Consider the following 20,548-nt stretch of genomic DNA (forward strand, 5'->3'; position numbering starts at 1 on the left):
CAAATATTTCAAGCAAATAACACTTAACTGGATTTAGGATTTTCTGCGTCAGCTTATGGCTGCTCTCAGCAGTGAACAAGGGAAGAGGACAGCTTCATAATTGGTCCCCAGCTACCCAGGGTCGAGCCACCCTGGGGAGCCATCTAGACAAGGGTTTAGAGGCCAAATGTGACCAAGAAACACAAATAGAGCTTCAGTTATAGGAAGGGCAGAAACAGAGCTGCAGGGAGGGAGTCACTTCTCAGGAGTGCTCACAAGAGGGTCCCACTAAGTGGAAGCACACAGATACCTTTCTGAGACTGCCTGCCCCAAAGATGTCCTGAAAGTCCGCACCACTGATGAGAACCCAAAACAAGGCTCTTACCCTCAGAGAACCAGAAGGAAATCAAGAGAGATAGGAAATGAGAATGTTCTTCCCTGGGCTTCTTGCAGGACTGGTGGCTCTCACTCTTCTGGTCTCAGTGTAAACATCACCACTGCAGAGTACCCCCTCCTCCAAACCCTCTTCCTTAAGGTGACCCCACCATCCCCTTCAATCGGTTATCACAAAGCCCTGTTTAATTTTCTCTATAGTATTTAGTAGACTCTGAAATCTTTTTTAGGTGTTTTATGTATGTGTTTAATTGTCTTTTGTCCCCTCTACCCAGCCCCACTGCAGGAATATAATCTCCAGAAGGGCAAAGACCTTGCACAGCACTTAACATATAGTAAATGCCCAATGATATGTATTTGTTGAATGAATAAATAATTGATGAATGAATGATGATGTGTTGATGAATGACAAGAGGATCGCACAGAGGTTAATCTGGAAATAAGCAGCAACAGTTCACAGAGATGGAGCACAGATCTGGAGTCAACCATAGCTGGGCTTGAATCTTGGCATTTCCTCTTGCTAGCTGGAAGACCATAACGAATTTTTAACTTCTCTGTGCCTCAGTTTCTTCATCTGTAAAACGGGGCTAATATGAGTGCCTCCCTTGTAGAGTAAAAGTATTAAATAAGTGTGAGTAAAAGACTCAGTAGAGTTGCTGCAGCATAATTCATGCTCATGAAAGATTAGCTGCTCCGTTGTCATCGTCATCATCCTCATCTTCATTAGTGTCATCCTCAATGCTATCATCTTCATCACCCACCACCATCATCGTTATCATCAGTGTGGAGACATCACCTGATACTGCCCTGCCTCACTGGGATCCACCTCTCTAGCCTTGTTCTAGCTCATCTTTGAAACCTAATCTATGGCAGCACCACTTGTCATCTTCCTGTATCTGACCCCATATGATACTCTTTGAGGCCACTGTTCACATCTCATGCCTCTCTACTGACCCAGGGCCTACAGAGAAATGGACACTCAATCAACAGGGACACTCATTCTCATGCTGGATTGACCAATGCAACCCTAATTTCTTATTCTTGGCCATGGCTTGGCAAAGGCTGCCTCACTCCCCTGATAAGTTTGCATCTTCCATGCCCTGGAATCTACCCTAGGTGGGCTGCATCCACTTCCCTCCAGATCCAGATCTTCAAATTTCAGAATCCAGCCTCAGATGCTGGTAGGTCCCTTAATGCTGGGGTACACTATTCCTGGCCCCAGCCTGTGAGCAGATCATGACCTTCCATAATAGCTCATGAAAGCCCCACCATGTCTTCACAAAAAGATGGACCTTATCCCCATAATCTGTGAGCAATACCTGTCTATAACCATGTAGAATGTCTTGCTACCTACGCAAATGTGAAAAACCAAGTGCAGCGCCAAAGTCTTTGAAAAGGGGGATTATTGATGCAAGTGGTGAGTATTGTTATAGTTGTCACTAGCAAAGTAAGCAAAACAACTAACTCATTAGAGAATGAGGGATATTGTGAGGCTCTAATGGCTTTGGAAGGCAATGAAAGGAAGCAAACACTTTCCCTTGGACATAACAGAAAGGAAGAACAGAATCACATATCTTCCAGGCTTAAAGTCAAATATAATGAGGGAGATATGAGTATGTATAATGGGGAAAAACAATCTATCTAGCAGCCAAGGAGGCTTCTTGAAAAAGTGGTATTTGAGCTGAGACTTGCAAGAGAAATGGTCAGGGGATTGAGAGGAAAAAGAATTCCAGGCCAAGGGAACAACATGTTGAAGACCACAAGATAGAACAGATCTTGGTCCTTTACAAGAACGAGAAGCCCAGCATGGTGGGTACAGTGAGTGAGAAGGATGAAAGTAAAGCAGAAGTAGAATCATATCTTGACATTTATGGGTGTCTCCATCTGTCTGGGACACTACAACAAAAACACCATAGAGTGTGTGGCTTAAAGAACAAACATTTATTTCTCACAGTTCCTGAGGCTGGGAAGTCCAAAATCGAGGTGCTGGCAGACCCAGCATTTGGTGTGGGCCTGAAGGCTTCCTGATTTGCAGATGGCCATCTTATTGCCATGTCCTCACATGGCAGAGGTGGGGGACGGGGAGAGGTGGGGGGCCAGGGGGGAGGGGAGAACATTCTAGTCTCTTTTGCTTCTTATAAGGATATTAATTCCATCGGGGCTCCATTCTCATGATTTCGTCTAAACCAAATTATCTCCTAAAGGCCCACCTCCTAATACCATCCTATTATGAGTTAGGGTTTCAACATACAAATTCTGGGGGGAGGGACACAAACATGCAGTCCGTAACAATGGGTTAGGTCTTTTATTAGATGTTTCCTATCCATTGCCACCAATCTGTAGAAACAACACAATAAGGCAGGGATTGTTTTTCCAATTCTCCAGGTAAGAACCTGAGATCACATCATTTGAGTAGGCTGGCCAGTAGGCATCCCAGTAGGGGGTCGGAGAACTGGGGTCTGAAGCAAGATGTACCGGTTTGTGTGTGATTCCCCTTCTCATTCCAAGAATCAGATAGATGAGAATGGATGTGTGTCTAAGATGTGCACAGAGAGTGTGTAGACTGGGATCCCATGTGATGGGGTGGGCTTCCATCTCCCCGTAAGTCGCCATGATAGGATTGCCACCTCTTGGCTGCTAATATTTAAGAGATGCCACCAGCCTCTGCCAAGATTTAATATTGGTTTAGCAGTCAGGAGTTAATTAAATGTTAATGTTCAGTCACTTGAAATTAAACATTAGGAATCTCAGCTTTATTTGTAGGTTTCCTAAGCCATCATTGAGGTGTCCTACTTGGTTTCCCCCTTGCTGGGCTGCCTGACTCCTCCGGCTGGATCCCCCATCCACAGGCAAACTCATTTCACTCACCACATGCCTTGACACACAACATCTGACCTGCCCGACAGCCATACCTCTCCACTGAGCAAATCTAAAAGGCTGAACACACACACACACACACACACACTGACATCGAGCTTCGCATAAGGTGAGCTACCTATAATACCATAGTTATGTCAGTATGTGCAGTGTCTTACAGATGGCACAGCACTTTCAGGGATGTAATTGAGTTTGGCCTCAGTGAGATGATGGTAATGATGATAATGATGTTGGAAGAGGAGGAGAAAGGAGGCAAGGAGGAAAGGAAGAAGGAGGTGAAGGCAAAGATGGAAGAGAAGGAGGAGGAAGAGAAAGAAAAAGAAAGGGGAAGAGGGACCATTCCTTAAGAGTTTTCTGTAGTTTCACGCTCACAATAACTCCACAAGGTAGAGATTGTCACTGCTCTCATTTTACAGATACAGAAAATGAAGCCCAGAGAGATTATGCATATGTCCAAGACTAAAAATGGGATTCGATGTCAAGGTTGAGAGTTGAAATTCTCATTCCTTTAACTACAAATGATCATGTAGATGAGAAAAAGTGAAGTTCAGAGAAGTTAAGAGGTTTGCTCAAAACCCTAGTTTTATGACCTTATCAATAATGTTAGGAAATAAAGCTCAGAGAGATTTAATGGCTTGTCCAATGTCACAGCTTTGTGTAAGGATCAGAACTAGAATCCTGGATTCCAATCTCAAGAAAGATTTTGAGTGCATATGTGTGAGTCTGTGTGTGTATGTGTGTGTTTACATGCACACACAAAGATTCAGGCTCCCTCCAAGCCTGGAACACTCTCCTGGTGAGAAGGTCTAGGACCCTCCTAGCTTTCTTGGCAATTTGCAGAGTTTCTGGTTGCATTTTAGCCCAGAGCACTGCTCTTGAATAGCTGACAGCTGGGAAAGACAGGGATGGAGTGGGGAGTGGGGACAAGCCACATCTTCCAGAAAGGCAACACCACCTGTGCCTGCACTTCCCTTTCAGGACTCTGACCAGTGCCACATCAACTCCAGAACCTTTCTATGGCAATAAGCCTGTGCCCCAGCACCTATGCCAATGTGCTGAATTGAAAATCAGGGTAAATCCACACCAAGGGAGATGTCTAATCAAGGCTCAGGTTTGCATTTCCTTCTCAATGGCATGTTGACAAAACAAGAAAAGAAAGAAACAGACATGGTTAAGCTGGCTTTTGGAGGCCAGTCAGTGACAGGTGAGAGCAGTGAGGGCTGACTATGACCAGCAATAAACAGCCAGAGGGGACATTCAGCACAAAGGGCCATGCCACAGCTTGACTTCTGGCCCTTCTGAGCACTTCTCAGAAACTAAACCATGAAGTTAGAAAAAACTGAAGTCAGTCCCACAGAAAGGGGCTTGTGGGGAAAATGTGACTCTGCTACAGATTCCTGGACATAGCCTGGGGTTTAGAAAATAGCAGGTAGATAAGCTGTGGTGCTGTCTCTCCAATATATTCAAAAGAACCTAGGAAAGGATTACAGAAGGTTAGAACAGGAATAGTAACCGTGCCGACCACTTACAGAGAAGCCACTCTATGCTAGGAGTGCACACAATGCCACATCTTTAAAAACGGTCTTGCCGCACATCTTCTTTGATAGACCCTGAGACTGAGGTCCCAAGATTCTAAGTCACTTATCCAAAATAACTAGTGGTGAGGTATTCAGAAACCATCGCTTCTACATTGCTGGTTTTAGAGAAGATGAAACAGACTCCATGAGGACAGAACCCTGCCAAGGTCATCCTGAAAGTCCCTGGCAGCCTGGGAACCTCCAGGCCCCAGGGGCAACCCCACGAAATCCAGATGGTGGGCTCAGTCACCTTGCTGGCTATTTTCAAAGTAACCATTTGGGCCACAGCAGCAACCATGATTTTCTCTATCTCTTTATTTCCAGAGAGCAAAGTCCCTTTAAGTGGAAGTCAAGCCAAGGGCATTTAGATGGATCAAACATGTCATAGGATTGTGGGATCACTTCCTTTTGAATACACAAGGGCCAACCTCCGCTTTGTCTAACTTTTTCTCCTCTGCAGAATGTAGTCTGGGGCCAGAGAGATCTGGCTTTAGATCAGTCCTAATGTGTCTGTGGACCAGCCACGAAAGTTTGCTAAGCCTCACTGTTCCTGGAAATGGGAGAGTTATCCATTCAGCCCACGAATTTGAGGGCCTGCTGCCTGCCGGACACTGTCCCAGGTGCTGAAAATGGAGCCATGCGCAAGACAGACCAAAACTCAGAGCTCTCGGCTAATACCTGAGTGGGGATAATACTAGGACCCAGATCGTAGGTTTATTGTAAGGATTAGAGATACTGCAGGTTAAGGTCTCAGAACGGTGCCTCCTGATGAGCCGCCACTCAACAGACGATGTCTGTTAAAATAATACAATTATGAATATCATTCTGCTGATCATTTTTTTAAAATCAGGTGGAACTACATAATTTTTAGGACAATAAAGAATTTGAAAATAAAACAGCTGATTCTATAGTTTGGTGAGCATTTAAGCATGGGCTTTTTGATGATCTAGCTGACTCACTATGTAAGCAATAGAAAGAAAGATCCAATGTCTACTTCCCCCAAAGTAGCACAGGGATCTGAGAGCAGCTACAGAGACTTGTGGCACAGCCCCCTGCTGCATGCAGACATGTGCGGGCATGTGTCATGTGTGGGCACTCAGTGGTCCTTTTCTGCTGCCTTTCACTGGCATGGCAGCCCCTGTGCAGTAGGTGCCTTGTCTTTATTTTCTCGAGGAGGAAGATGAGGTGTGGTGAGGGTAGGAAAAGCTTCCCCCTGGTAGAGCAAGGTTGTGAACCCAAACCCCTGACAACACCAAGAGCATTGCTCTTTTCACTGCATGTATTCTATTTTTCAGCATTATGAGTCATTTTCTTTTCATCATCCTCCACCTCCCCCCCTCCCCGCCCTTTTTAAAAAAAAGATTGAGATCGCCACTTCTGGAGGGGAAAGAGACAAAAATAAAGCTGTTCGTACAGGTCCATCATTCTGTGTACAATCTCTGCACCTTTGACAGTGGCAAATGCAGAGATTTTTCTCCCTTGCAACCCCTTCCCATATCTCCCACATACTCTTCTTCCTGGAACACAGGGAGGCTCCATTGTCCAGCTCCCTTGCACCTGGGCATGGCCTCATCACTGAGCTACAGTGGACAGAGTGTGAGGGGAAGGATTGCTTGCTACTTCCACGCTTGGCCAGTACAAATTCTCTACAAGTCTCTTTTCCCCTGGGGGCCAGAAGGTGAAGATGGAGGAGCCAAAGAGTGATAGGAGCCTGAGTCCTGAGTAACTGCAAGGGCAGAGTGCCTTCTCCATGCATATGGTCACACATCACACAAGGGAGAAATAAACCTTTCCTGCATTAAGCCCCTGAGACGTGGAAGTTTGTCTGTTACAGCAGCACACCCTGTCTTAGCCAGCACATCCCACTAAAAGGCAGATTCCTGTCCTTCAGGGTAAGAATCATGTCTTATTAAGTTCTATACTCTGGGCACCCAGCCAGGGGCCTGGCATGACGTAAATTCAGGAAGGTTGGCCTGGTGTTTATGGAAAGGGGTTTGGGGATCAGGTCAGCCTGGATCTGAGTGCTGGCTCTGACACTTGTGTGCTGAGGGAGACTTTGGGGAAAGCATTTAACCTCCCGGAGCTTCATCTTCTTATTGGTAAAAGAGTGATGTGATGTCAACATATAGTCATGACAACACGCAGCCATGGGTCTTACATATGGTAAAGACAAGTGCTCAGCCTACAAAGAGCACGTAATAAGCTCTCAGGAGCCGGTAAACTACTGTGGCTGCTGCTAAACTGATACTATTAAATTCCCAATAGTAAGAGCTTGAGACTTGACCTGAATGCACCTACACGTGCACGCACACACACACACACACATTCACACCTACTCACTTATACAAAAATCATACAAATATGCAGGTTTATAAACTCCCTAAAGTGGCTTCTTCTTCTAAATAATAACAATGATGGCTCTGTCCCTTTTTCACAAGTATTTATCGTCACCATTCATAGCCTCTCCTTCCCTATCCCTCTCTCCTCAACGCTGCTGGCTCCCTGGGTTCTTAGAAATTATAATTAATTCATACTTCGGACTCTCAGGATTATAAGGTATTATAGGATGGCAGAGCTAAGACAAATGCTTTAATTCACCAGCTGCCGTGTATTTAATTAGAGATTCTGATGTATCCTCCTTACGCAAATAGGCCTTCCTACTTGGTGTCGTGCAAGAGAGGGGGAAAGAGGGGGAGGGATTTGTGCACAAGGCCTCCAGGACTCTCAAACTTTTGGCTGGTGTGGACTGCTCGTCTGTCACCTGAGAACCAGCTGGGAGGGGAGAAGTGTTGGCTGACAGCCCTCTGCCATGTGTGCTGGACAGGGGGAGATGTCTTGAAAGAGGCTTCTCTAATCCTGTGACACAGGAAAGCCCTCCATATGGGGATGGAATGGGGTGGGGGGTTTTCACAGATTCAAATTGCTTCTGGGCCCTCTTATAATTTTTTCCTCTATAATGTGTATTATAATTTTGGAGGTGGGTGGTGGAACAAAGAGCATTTGACTCTCATTGACAATATCACTCTCGGGATGGTATGTGTGTGTGTGTCTGTCTGTCCCATAATTGGTGATAAAGCTGACAGTTTGGTAAAAAAAAAAAAAAGACTCACGTTTGCTCTTGTGCAGGGAGGCAGTTGTTCTTTTAAAAATGCTTTCATTGCACCAAGTATCTCTAATGAGGATAGCAGTTAATAAAATTAAAAGGTGGGCTGACAGACTCAGTCATTTTTTTCTCTCCATCCAGGGCAAATACAGATTACTGACAAACAACAGAGACCCAGGTTGCAGACCCAGAAGTGACCTCCAGGGTAGCCAAAGGCTACTCTCTGGGTATCACATTTTGAGCACCTGGGAAGGAGGGTTCCCAACACCCCTACACATCAGTTATTAGATTAGCCCCATGCTACTGATCAAGGCAGTGTGGCTTCTTTTCCTGCTCCCCTGACAGAGACAGAGGGAATGACCTCTTCAGAAGCTGAGTCAGGAAGCCTTGGCATTGAGCCTTTGCCACCTCTCTCTAGTCTCTGCCCAGTTCTTTTAAGAAGCCCAATGTCCTACCACAGAACACTGAAGTTCCTCAGTTGAGTGTGAACACCCGCCAATCCCAGCATACTCTTCCCTTCCAACGTGGCTTACAGCTCTTGCCGATATGCCCCCTGTGTCAGATATCCTCAGGAAGCTATCCTCGTTGAAGCTCAAAGTTCCAGGCTCATGCACCTGCAGTCCTTTTCTAGCAGTGTAACCCTCTCCTGAGCTGCCTTCCCTCTCCCTCCATTTGCCAAACTCCACCCTTCAAGAGCCCGCTCTTTGTCATCCCCCTTGTGAAGCTCTCGTGTGTCTTCCTCTGTTTCAGCAGTCACATACAACTACTTATAACTTTACATTTTCCTCTGTTGTGTATCCTGTCTTCCCACCTAAACCATAAAGTCTCTGAGGATAGGATTCAGGTTTATACATTGCCATCCCCTTGTGGATAAGCCTGAGATAAGCCCACCACAAACTCTAATAACCTTACTATTCTGCTGATTTATAAAGAGGATTACATTGCATCTCCTGGAGCATAAATTCCTTGTTCAGAACATTGTCAGGAAATGTTATTGGTCTTCCATCTAATTCACTGTGAGAAACTTCTGTGTGTGTTGGAAAACACATCTGATGTTCATTAGAACCAGGTCCCCAAGGAGCAGACTCCCAGGTAACTGTGCCCTTGGGCTGCTCCCTTGCTCCCTTTTCTCCCAACGGAGGGCCCTGTACAGTTACTGCAAGGTCTTCTCCACAAAGGGAAATATCACCAACTCCTCTTGTTTCATACCACCTTTCTGACCTCCTTCCTATTCCCTCCCTCCCACCACTCCTAGATGGAGGCAAACTCCAATTCTGCAGTGTCATCTTATTAGGAGTTGACATGAAGCCAGTCAAACGTGAAATGGGATGTGATGAGCAGGTGCACCCGGGCGAGAGGGAGGCATCATCAAGGATGATGTCCAGGTTTGGGTCTTGGGCAAGGAGCATGCTGAGATTGCATTTCATCCTCAGGGCAAGATAGTCAGGGAGATCCTGGAGAAAATGATGGGACCGTCTATTGGGGAGGGGAAGGCATTTATCCCATGAGTGGATAAGGGCCAAGGTAATGACAGTGGAGACGAAGAGAGGCAGGTTTATTCAAGAAATTAGAGACACTCTCCAGAGAACCGGATAGTTTACAGGACGTAAGAAATAAAGGAGAAGGATCATCAAAGGAGAGGATTTAGGGGTTTGGCAGAGGTCCCATTAGTTGACAAGGGAGCTCGGAGGGTGGACAACACAGAGCAAGGGCCACTGGATATCCCATCTCTTTAACTCTCCTCCTGGTAACTTATCTTGGGAAGAATTCAGTGGAAGGCAAAAAGCTGTGTGCCCTTTAGTACCTGTGAAAACACCATCTATATAAATTCTGGATGACAGCTTAAATGCCCAATAGTGGTAGTGCTTAATATGCGCCAAGCATTGTTCTGAGGGCTTGACATGGAAGAACCCATTGAACATTAACAACAACCCTATGAAGTCAGTCCCTTTATGATCCCTGCTTGGCAGGTGAGCAACCAAGGGCTCAGAGCCAGGAGTTGGACCTGGGGGTCAGCCTCCTCTAAAGGCACCTAGATATACCGCCTCTCCCCACGACAGGGGGAGGTGCTGGCACGTCTGAGCACACCAGCATGCTAGAATTTTAGACAACCACTAAACAATTATTAAGGCAATTCCATGGAAGCAAGGGAAATGTGTCTGGCGTATCATGAAATAAAAAAAAATCAGGCAAAATTATGTGGAAAGCCTGAAAATAATTATGTTAAAATATGTGCACACATGGGTGAGATCTGGAAGGGAATTTACCACAGTGGAAACAGATGTGCTCTTCAGGTGACAGGATTAGGATGATATTTGTGGTAAAATTTCCATATATTATTGTTGATACTCACCTTTTCTTTAATGAGAAAAAATCCAAACAAGATGGAAAAAGTATAAACTGTACAATTCCAATATATGAAGTACAAAAACAGGCAAAACTAATCAATAGGTGTAGAAATCAGAACGGTGGCTGCCTCAGGTTGGGGCATACCAGACTGGCCAGGGCATGAAATACTTTCCTGAAGGGAGGGAGATGATAGTCACACAGGCATATTTTTGTCCAAACTCATTGAACTGTGTCTTTGAGATACGTGTATTTTATTGTATGGAAATTGTATGTATTGCATGCCAATGATACCTTAATTTCTTAAAAAAAATATATGCATATGGGGAGTGTGACAGTTCATTTTACACGTCAGCTTGACTGGACCAGCCAGCGAACACCCAGATATTTGGTCACACAGTATTTTTGGGTGAGCCTGTGAGGGTGTTTCCGGATGAGATTAGCACTTCAGTCGTTCACTTAGTAAAGCAGATCGCCCTCCCCCATGTGGGTGGGCATCCTCCAATCTGCTGGGGGCCTGAATAGAACAAAAGGTGGAGGAAGGAGGAATTCACTTCTTCTTTCCTGCCTCATTGCATGAGTTGGGACATCTTATCTCATATTTTCCTGCTCCAGGACCAGGTTCTCAGGCCGTTGGACTTGTACTGAACTACACCCGCAGCTCTCCTGGGTCTCTTGCAGATGGCAGATCAGAGGGCTTCTCAGCCTGCATAACCATGTGAGCCAATCCTTCATAATCAGTCAGTGAATCTACCTACTTACCTATTTATCTACTTATCTATCCATCCACTTTATCTATCTATCTATCTATCTATCTATCTATCTATCTATCTATCTACCTATCTATCTTTCTATATCTACCTACCTATCCATATATCCATCTATTGGTTCTTTTTCTCTGGAGAACCCTAATTCAGGGTGGGAGGAAGTCAAAACAAAGTCTCCCATTTAGGCATTTCCTTTTTCTCTCTCTCTGTGGGGTCGTAGACATTATGAATGCCACCCAGGACAACGAGCCCACTCCTCTACCCATTTGTCTCCTTATAGAAAAGGGAGTTTCAATGGAGGCGACACAATCCCTTACAACAGGGTTCCTCAAAGGATGATCCACAGGCCAGTGTCAGTCTGACACCAGTTTTTGTAAATAAAATTGTATTGGAACACTGCCATGCCCACTTGTGTCCACATCTGGGGCTGCTCACACTACAATATGTTGCTGGGTTGTTGGAACAGAGACTGTATAGATGGCAAAGCCTAAAATACTCACTATCTGGATTTTTTCAGAAACATTTGCTGAGCCCTTGCCTAGAGAACATTCGGAAATAAATGTGGCTGTTTGGGGTTGCCACCAGGACTGAGTTGGGGCTGCTATTGGCATTTATTTGGCATAGTTACTACCATGCATAATGAAGAACCACCCTGCCCCAACCTTGAAACAGTGACCCCACTGAGAAACTTGCTCTCCAAGGACATTAAGAACCTGGAAGAGGCAACTACAGCCAAGACTTCGGCTTCTAAGCAAATTAAAACTCTGCAGGATTTCGTTTCCCCCATTTAGAGAGATGCACTTCCCTCCCCGCTTTTTTCTATCTTTAGGCAAGAAGCATCAAAAAAGCACCCACCACTTAGCTTCCTTCACTTTATCTAACTTTTCAGTTATTGTTTGACAGCTTGTCTCACAGGTTCCCTTAGGACCTAGTTTTAGAATCAAGCAGGAGGGTTTTAAAAGTTGCCAAACCCAAGTTTAACAGGAGACAGAAATACTTGCCAGGGTTTGAACTTGTTTTATCACACATTCTCCGCCTCTCCCAGTGGGACCCAGTGAGGGAGTTACGTTCCTTACATCAGAACCGTCGCTTTGGGTTGACAAAGTGCTCTCTGGATACAGTAGGTTTTGCTCTGTGTGTTAGGCTGGGCAGGCGGAGCAACTCCTAGTTTTAGAGAGGAGAATGCAAAGAAGTGATCTGTTCAAGGTGAAGTGGGTAACCCGAACTTAGCCTCGAAGTCTGCAGGCCTTTCTCAGGAGCTCCCTGTTAATACTGTACTCAAGCAATTTAATGGTGGAATTCCAGGAGCTGAGTAGCCTTTCAAGAGCACGTCAGACTACAGAATGGGGAGGGAAGTGGGACACGATTCAGCCTATTTCTGCCTGTGAAAGCTTAAATGTCTGTCTTGCAGTAAACTCAGGATTTTGAGGGCTGAGGCTAAGTCTTATTCATCGTACCCTCTTTGCATGCTCAATGCCTGGGATCGTACATGATACATAGTAGGCACAGAATAAATGAATGAATAAGTGAATGGATGAATGAGTGAATGGATGAATAAATGAATGAATGAATGAATAAAAGTCATCTCATCCTCTCTATCCTTCCCTGTACCCAGAAGGAATTGTAAAATGATAGCAAGGTATGAAAGAAAATAAAAAACTATAGCTAACATCATACTTATAACATACCCAACACTCTTCTGAACATGTCTGTGTTTTGGCTCATTTATTCATTTCAACAACTCTCTGAGTTTGATACTATTATCATCTCCACTTATTTTACAAACAAGAAGACTGGACATCAGCCAACTTAGAAAAATGTCCCAAGGTCCCAGAGTGGGGAAGAGGAAGAGCTGGGATTTGAACTCAGGTCTGGCAGTCTCTTGTTTCAGGACGCGTAATTACTCCACTATTCTGTATCCAGTGCTAAACGCTGGGGCAACACAACCCCTCCACTTATATAGGATGTATGTGTTTTAATTGGAATCCGCAGAGAGAATGGAGAGGGAAGACTGCTTAGCTTGTCAACATTCATAAAAAGCAACTCTCTCCAAAAAAGGGACATGCAGAGGTGCAAGGATATGTGGACACATAGATATTTGATTCTGTAGTTTCAATAAAACAGAGCTTGGACCCCACACTATGTGACAAATGGCTCAATAAGTAGGGTAATATAATGCAGTCAGAAAGAAATACATTTTTATGTGCCGAGTGGAATTGCAGAACACCAGCTACAGCTTGGGCAATCATGTAATGAAAACACTTTTGTGCTGGGTTGGCAATGTGGGGATGAGCAAAGCTCGGGTTTAAAGCTGAACAACTGTGTGTGTCTTTACTTTTCACGATTGAAATTCAAGATACACCGAGGGGCCAAATCCAGAGAGGTTTGTGCAAGGGGTGGCAGAGTAGGGAAAACTGAAACACTGTCGCATCTTGAAAAATAGTTACGTGATTTATTTTCAAATCACCCTGAACTTGTCATTAAAGTGCACGCCCGGGTAATTACTGAGAACAGGACAGGTCAACTCATAATTGGGAGTCTGGGTTTTTCTGATAATAGTTCGTTTCATTTGCACAAATCAGTGAGTGCTTAATATGCATTTGTGGAAGGAAGGAAGGAAGAAAAGAAAGAAGGAAGGGACTTGTTGAGTGTTTTATATGCCAGATACATAATCATGTATTTTGTTTAACTTTCATATGAATCATATTGGGTAGATACCAATAATAGGTGAAGAAACTGAGGCACTGAGAGGATAGTATGGCGTCTGAGTGGGTAGAGTTAGAACTCAGACTCAAGCAGATTGTTCTGCTAGTCTCCTATGTTCCCCATTGGTGAAGGAGAGGCCCCCCCACCGACCCGACATAGTATGCGATGGTAGCATACAACCTCCCACAGTGGACAGATGAGATCAACATGGTTTATGAGTCACTATACTCACAGTCCCGGAGAGCTAAGACCCAGCACGACACACAGGGCCACACAGAGCACAGTGAAGCAGCAGGGGCTGTGGAGGCAGGCTTTGTAGTGACAAGAGGGTGAGACATCCCCTTGTTCCCGCAGGAGGATGTGACTGGTGTGCTGGAATAGTGCTGCAGGCTGGCAGGGAAGTGACAGTAGGTGGAGGCGCAGCTGGCCCAGCTTATAAGGGAAGGAGACAGGTGGAGAGCCTTTGCTGCTGGGTGGAGGGCATATCTGGCAACAGCAGGAGAGCTCATGGTTAGATCTCTGGGGCCCGGTACGGCTCAAAGATACCAAGGGAGCTCATGAATTTGCAAATCTTACAACACGTTGGTGATTCTGGGCCAGTAACTCCCAACTAGTACATGATCACCATTCCTCCCCACTTCCCTTGATTTGTCCTGCCACCTCGCATGTCAACCCACAGACCCTTCTCCTTCTTTATTTCATCACAGGAGATGGGAAATGTGGAATAAGCGTCTGTCTTGGAGCCAGTGGGTAAGTCTCTGGGTCTTAGCTCTGCTGTCCAGGAGCTCTATGGCTCTGAGCCTTTGTTTTCTCTGCAAATTAAGTATGCTGCCACATACTTCACATGGTGGTTTAAAAAGATTAAGTGAAATCAAAGAAAGATCCTTAAAAAGCATTGTAAATGAAAGACACTATTACTTATGATCATGGTTGTCATCATCTCTAGATTGCTTTGACCCCAGGGACATTTTTTAAAGGAACTAAGTAAGAAAGTGAGGGTTACTACTGCACCAAATAATAACAAAAACTAAGTTAGAGAAGTAGCATCAAACTATTTAGAATGTTTGTAATGTGCCCCTTCTGTACCAGCACTTTCCAGCATCATCTCATTTAGCTTTTATAACAACACTATCAGGTTAGTATCGGCATTATTTCCCTTCCAAAGATAACTTCACTGACACTCAGAAAGATGAAGCAATCTGCTCACAGCCAAGTTCCACAGGGAGTAAGGGACAAAGAAGGAATTCACATCCAGGTCAGTGTCACTACAGAGCCTGTGTCCTTAACCTCCAGGTGATATTCTCACAAGGATATCTGGGTGATGCAAGAGGTGGAGTATCACCCCTCCACAATGATGCCCTGGTCCTAATCCTCAGAAGCTGTGAACATGTTACCATATACAGCAAAAAAGACTCTATAGATGTGATTAAGTTTAGGATTTTGAGATGAGAAGATTGTCATTGATTATCCAGATTCTCCAACATAATCACAAAGGTCCTTATAAGAAGACAGGAAGGTCAGAATCAGAGAAAGAGTGGAAGATGTCCTGCTGCTGACTTTGAAGGCAGAGGAAGAGGCCACAAGCCACATAATACAGGTGGGCTTTAGAAGCTAGAAAAGATAAGGATAGATATTCTCCTCGAGAGCCTACAGAAGGAACACAGCCCTACTGACACCTTGGTTTGACTTCTGACCTCCAGAACTGTAAGATAGTAAATTTGTGGGGGTTTTTTTTTAGCCATCAAGTTTGGGTAACTTGTTACAGCAGCAATAGGTGGGGTCAGAGTATTTTTGCATAAGAGCAGACGATTTTCTCTAAAGCCGTGCTGTCCAATATGGCAGCCAACAACCACACATGCTTGTTTAAACTGAGATGACTAAACTTAATTTTTAAATTCAGTTCCACAGTCACACTAGCAGTATTTTACAGGCTCAATAGCCCTCCACCATTAGTGGCCACTGTGTTAGACAGGGCCATTTTTATCACTCATAGAAAGTCTTCTGCATAACTGTAAGTATTTCCATAAGGATGCATAAGGGGTTCATTGGGTACCAAGGGTGATGGAGGCAGACTGCCTGGCTTCAAACCCTAACTCTGCCACTTCCTAGCTTGGCATAACCTGGGGATAGCAATGGTAGCACCTAAGCTATTGGTTTATTATGAAGACTGAATGTGGAAAACAGAGGCAAAATGCATAAGCACACTACCTGGTCCATATTAGTAAGCATTTAATACCTGTGAGCTCTTACTATTTCTCCTGTTTCCTTTTCAGACAGGAGGACCTGAGCCCAGCCCAGTTTCAGGAGGTCCACTGGGTTTCTGTCTCAGGCCGACTGTTTCACACAGGTGGCCACTGTCTCATGTAACCACCTGAGCGCAGCATTCTGAAACCAGCCCTGTGCCCAAAAGCCAGCAAAGAATGGAAGTGAAAAATATTACATAAGACACTTCCCCAGGATGTGGTATCGCAGCCACGTGAATACAAATCACTGACGTGCAAACACTCCTCGGAAATATTTATGATGAAACTTCAGCACCAACCCAAACAGCCTTCACAGAGTGAAGCGAAACCATAAATTATTTCCAAGAACATTGTAATGCCAAGGGAACTCACTTAATTATCCATTATCCCAGAAATGTAGACATAATGTTAATTAAAATGAAGGGGGAAAGCCATTTCCATTTTTTATGAAGATTCATTGGGCTCTGGAAGAGCTCTTTGCCCTGAAGGCTGGGCCAGGTGATGGAGAGCTCATCCTGGGAGACAAAAACAGTCACCCAGACAAGAACGGGGGCACCTCAAGGTCAAGAAACAGCACTTCCAACACAGAAGAAGGACTGTCTGGCCTCACTCCCCCGTCTTTCTCCCACAGACGCCTGTGGCGTCACCGTTAGAAATGATTTTTCTTTCATCCACACACTGTCAGATCCTTGCTCTCTCTTTCAAAACCCTCCTTCTGGACGTTGTGGCACAACGTGGCTCCAGCATTGCAGCTGGCTCAAGAGTGAAGAACAGCAGTGCCCCGGTTTCATCCCTTTGTTTTTAGCTCCCCGAGTCTACACGGAGGCCACGCTGTCATGGCAGGCCAGAGGACAGGGAGAAGGATGGATGGATGGATGGATGGATGGACGGATGTACAGGACAATAAAGAAGGCTCCTGAGCACTAGGTGGGCCCAGTGGGTCTGGTTTCAGAACCTCGCCTCTGGCTAAACAAGGTGACTTTGTTTTTGTAGTTTGTAATTGATGGGACAAAACATTACTAAAATATGGGTGTTCCCAGCTTAGTTTTCCCCAGACGTATAAATAATTCTGGTCTGGCTTGCATCAGACCCTTCAGTGCAGTGCCTCTCCCAGCCACGTCTGCCTTTTCCTCCTCAATAAGACCCAGGCATAACATCGAGCGTAGAGAATGGGGAGAAAGAGCAAATAAGGGGATCATGGGCTGGGGTGGGGAGACTTGTTGAAGGGAAGCTAAGAAGCAGCTATGGCAGGGGAGGGAAGGGGGAGCAGCACTGGCAGGGGAGGGAAGGGGGAGCAGCTATGGCAGGGGAGGGAAGGGGGAGCAGCTATGGCAGGGGAGGGAAGGGGGAGCAGCTATGGCAGGGGAGGGAAGGGGGAGCAGCTATGGCAGGGGAGGGAAGGGGGAGCAGCTATGGCAGGGGAGGGAAGGGGGAGCAGCTATGGCAGGGGAGGGAAGGGGGAGCAGCTATGGCAGGGGAGGGAAGGGGGAGCAGCTGTGGCAGGGGAGGGAAGGGGAGCAGCTATGGCAGGGGAGGGAAGGGGGAGCAGCTATGGCAGGGGAGGGAAGGGGGAGCAGCTATGGCAGGGGAGGGAAGGGGGAGCAGCTATGGCAGGGGAGGGAAGGGGGAGCAGCTATGGCAGGGGAGGGAAGGGGGAGCAGCTGTGGCAGGGGAGGGAAGGGGAGCAGCTATGGCAGGGGAGGGAAGGGGGAGCAGCTATGGCAGGGGAGGGAAGGGGAGCAGCTATGGCAGGGGAGGGAAGGGGGAGCAGCTATGGCAGGGGAGGGAAGGGGGAGCAGCTATGGCAGGGGAGGGAAGGGGAGCAGCTATGGCAGGGGAGGGAAGGGGAGCAGCTATGGCAGGGGAGGGAAGGGGAGCAGCTATGGCAGGGGAGGGAAGGGGAGCAGCTATGGCAGGGGAGGGAAGGGGGATCAGCACTGGCAGGGGAGGGAAGGGGAGCAGCTATGGCAGGGGAGGGAAGGGGGAGCAGCTATGGCAGGGGAGGGAAGGGGGAGCAGCTATGGCAGGGGAGGGAAGGGGGAGCAGCTGTGGCAGGGGAGGGAAGGGGAGCAGCTATGGCAGGGGAGGGAAGGGGGAGCAGCTATGGCAGGGGAGGGAAGGGGAGCAGCTATGGCAGGGGAGGGAAGGGGGAGCAGCTATGGCAGGGGAGGGAAGGGGGAGCAGCTATGGCAGGGGAGGGAAGGGGGAGCAGCTATGGCAGGGGAGGGAAGGGGGAGCAGCTATGGCAGGGGAGGGAAGGGGGAGCAGCTGTGGCAGGGGAGGGAAGGGGAGCAGCTATGGCAGGGGAGGGAAGGGGGAGCAGCTATGGCAGGGGAGGGAAGGGGGAGCAGCTATGGCAGGGGAGGGAAGGGGGAGCAGCTATGGCAGGGGAGGGAAGGGGGAGCAGCTATGGCAGGGGAGGGAAGGGGGAGCAGCTGTGGCAGGGGAGGGAAGGGGAGCAGCTATGGCAGGGGAGGGAAGGGGGAGCAGCTATGGCAGGGGAGGGAAGGGGAGCAGCTATGGCAGGGGAGGGAAGGGGGAGCAGCTATGGCAGGGGAGGGAAGGGGGAGCAGCTATGGCAGGGGAGGGAAGGGGAGCAGCTATGGCAGGGGAGGGAAGGGGAGCAGCTATGGCAGGGGAGGGAAGGGGGATCAGCACTGGCAGGGGAGGGAAGGGGAGCAGCTATGGCAGGGGAGGGAAGGGGAGCAGCTATGGCAGGGGAGGGAAGGGGGATCAGCACTGGCAGGGGAGGGAAGGGGAGCAGCTATGGCAGGGGAGGGAAGGGGGAGCAGCTATGGCAGGGGAGGGAAGGGGGAGCAGCTATGGCAGGGGAGGGAAGGGGGAGCAGCTATGGCAGGGGAGGGAAGGGGAGCAGCTATGGCAGGGGAGGGAAGGGGAGCAGCTATGGCAGGGGAGGGAAGGGGGAGCAGCTATGGCAGGGGAGGGAAGGGGGAGCAGCTGTGGCAGGGGAGGGAAGGGGGAGCAGCTGTGGCAGGGGAGGGAAGGGGAGCAGCTATGGCAGGGGAGGGAAGGGGGAGCAGCTATGGCAGGGGAGGGAAGGGGAGCAGCTATGGCAGGGGAGGGAAGGGGAGCAGCTATGGCAGGGGAGGGAAGGGGGAGCAGCTATGGCAGGGGAGGGAAGGGGGAGCAGCTGTGGCAGGGGAGGGAAGGGGAGCAGCTATGGCAGGGGAGGGAAGGGGAGCAGCTATGGCAGGGGAGGGAAGGGGGAGCAGCTATGGCAGGGGAGGGAAGGGGGAGCAGCTGTGGCAGGGGAGGGAAGGGGAGCAGCTATGGCAGGGGAGGGAAGGGGAGCAGCTATGGCAGGGGAGGGAAGGGGAGCAGCTATGGCAGGGGAGGGAAGGGGGAGCAGCTATGGCAGGGGAGGGAAGGGGGAGCAGCTGTGGCAGGGGAGGGAAGGGGAGCAGCTATGGCAGGGGAGGGAAGGGGGAGCAGCTATGGCAGGGGAGGGAAGGGGGAGCAGCTGTGGCAGGGGAGGGAAGGGGAGCAGCTATGGCAGGGGAGGGAAGGGGGAGCAGCTATGGCAGGGGAGGGAAGGGGAGCAGCTATGGCAGGGGAGGGAAGGGGAGCAGCTATGGCAGGGGAGGGAAGGGGAGCAGCTATGGCAGGGGAGGGAAGGGGAGCAGCTATGGCAGGGGAGGGAAGGGGGAGCAGCTATGGCAGGGGAGGGAAGGGGGAGCAGCTGTGGCAGGGGAGGGAAGGGGAGCAGCTATGGCAGGGGAGGGAAGGGGAGCAGCTATGGCAGGGGAGGGAAGGGGGAGCAGCTATGGCAGGGGAGGGAAGGGGGAGCAGCTGTGGCAGGGGAGGGAAGGGGAGCAGCTATGGCAGGGGAGGGAAGGGGAGCAGCTATGGCAGGGGAGGGAAGGGGGAGCAGCTATGGCAGGGGAGGGAAGGGGGAGCAGCTATGGCAGGGGAGGGAAGGGGGAGCAGCTATGGCAGGGGAGGGAAGGGGAGCAGCTATGGCAGGGGAGGGAAGGGGGAGCAGCTATGGCAGGGGAGGGAATGGGAGCAGCTATGGCAGGGGAGGGAAGGGGAGCAGCTATGGCAGGGGAGGGAAGGGGGAGCAGCTATGGCAGGGGAGGGAAGGGGGAGCAGCTATGGCAGGGGAGGGAAGGGGGAGCAGCTATGGCAGGGGAGGGAAGGGGGAGCAGCTATGGCAGGGGAGGGAAGGGGGAGCAGCTATGGCAGGGGAGGGAAGGGGGAGCAGCTATGGCAGGGGAGGGAAGGGGGAGCAGCTATGGCAGGGGAGGGAAGGGGGAGCAGCTATGGCAGGGGAGGGAATGGGAGCAGCTATGGCAGGGGAGGGAAGGGGAGCAGCTATGGCAGGGGAGGGAAGGGGGATCAGCACTGGCAGGGGAGGGAAGGGGGAGCAGCTATGGCAGGGGAGGGAAGGGGGAGCAGCTATGGCAGGGGAGGGAAGGGGGATCAGCACTGGCAGGGGAGGGAAGGGGGAGCAGCTATGGCAGGGGAGGGAAGGGGGAGCAGCTATGGCAGGGGAGGGAGGAGAATGGAGTCTGGGATACAGTGTCCCATGTTGGG

This window comes from Vicugna pacos, chromosome 18 (assembly GCF_048564905.1).
Source record: "Vicugna pacos chromosome 18, VicPac4, whole genome shotgun sequence".
Taxonomy (NCBI): Eukaryota; Metazoa; Chordata; class Mammalia; order Artiodactyla; family Camelidae; genus Vicugna; species Vicugna pacos.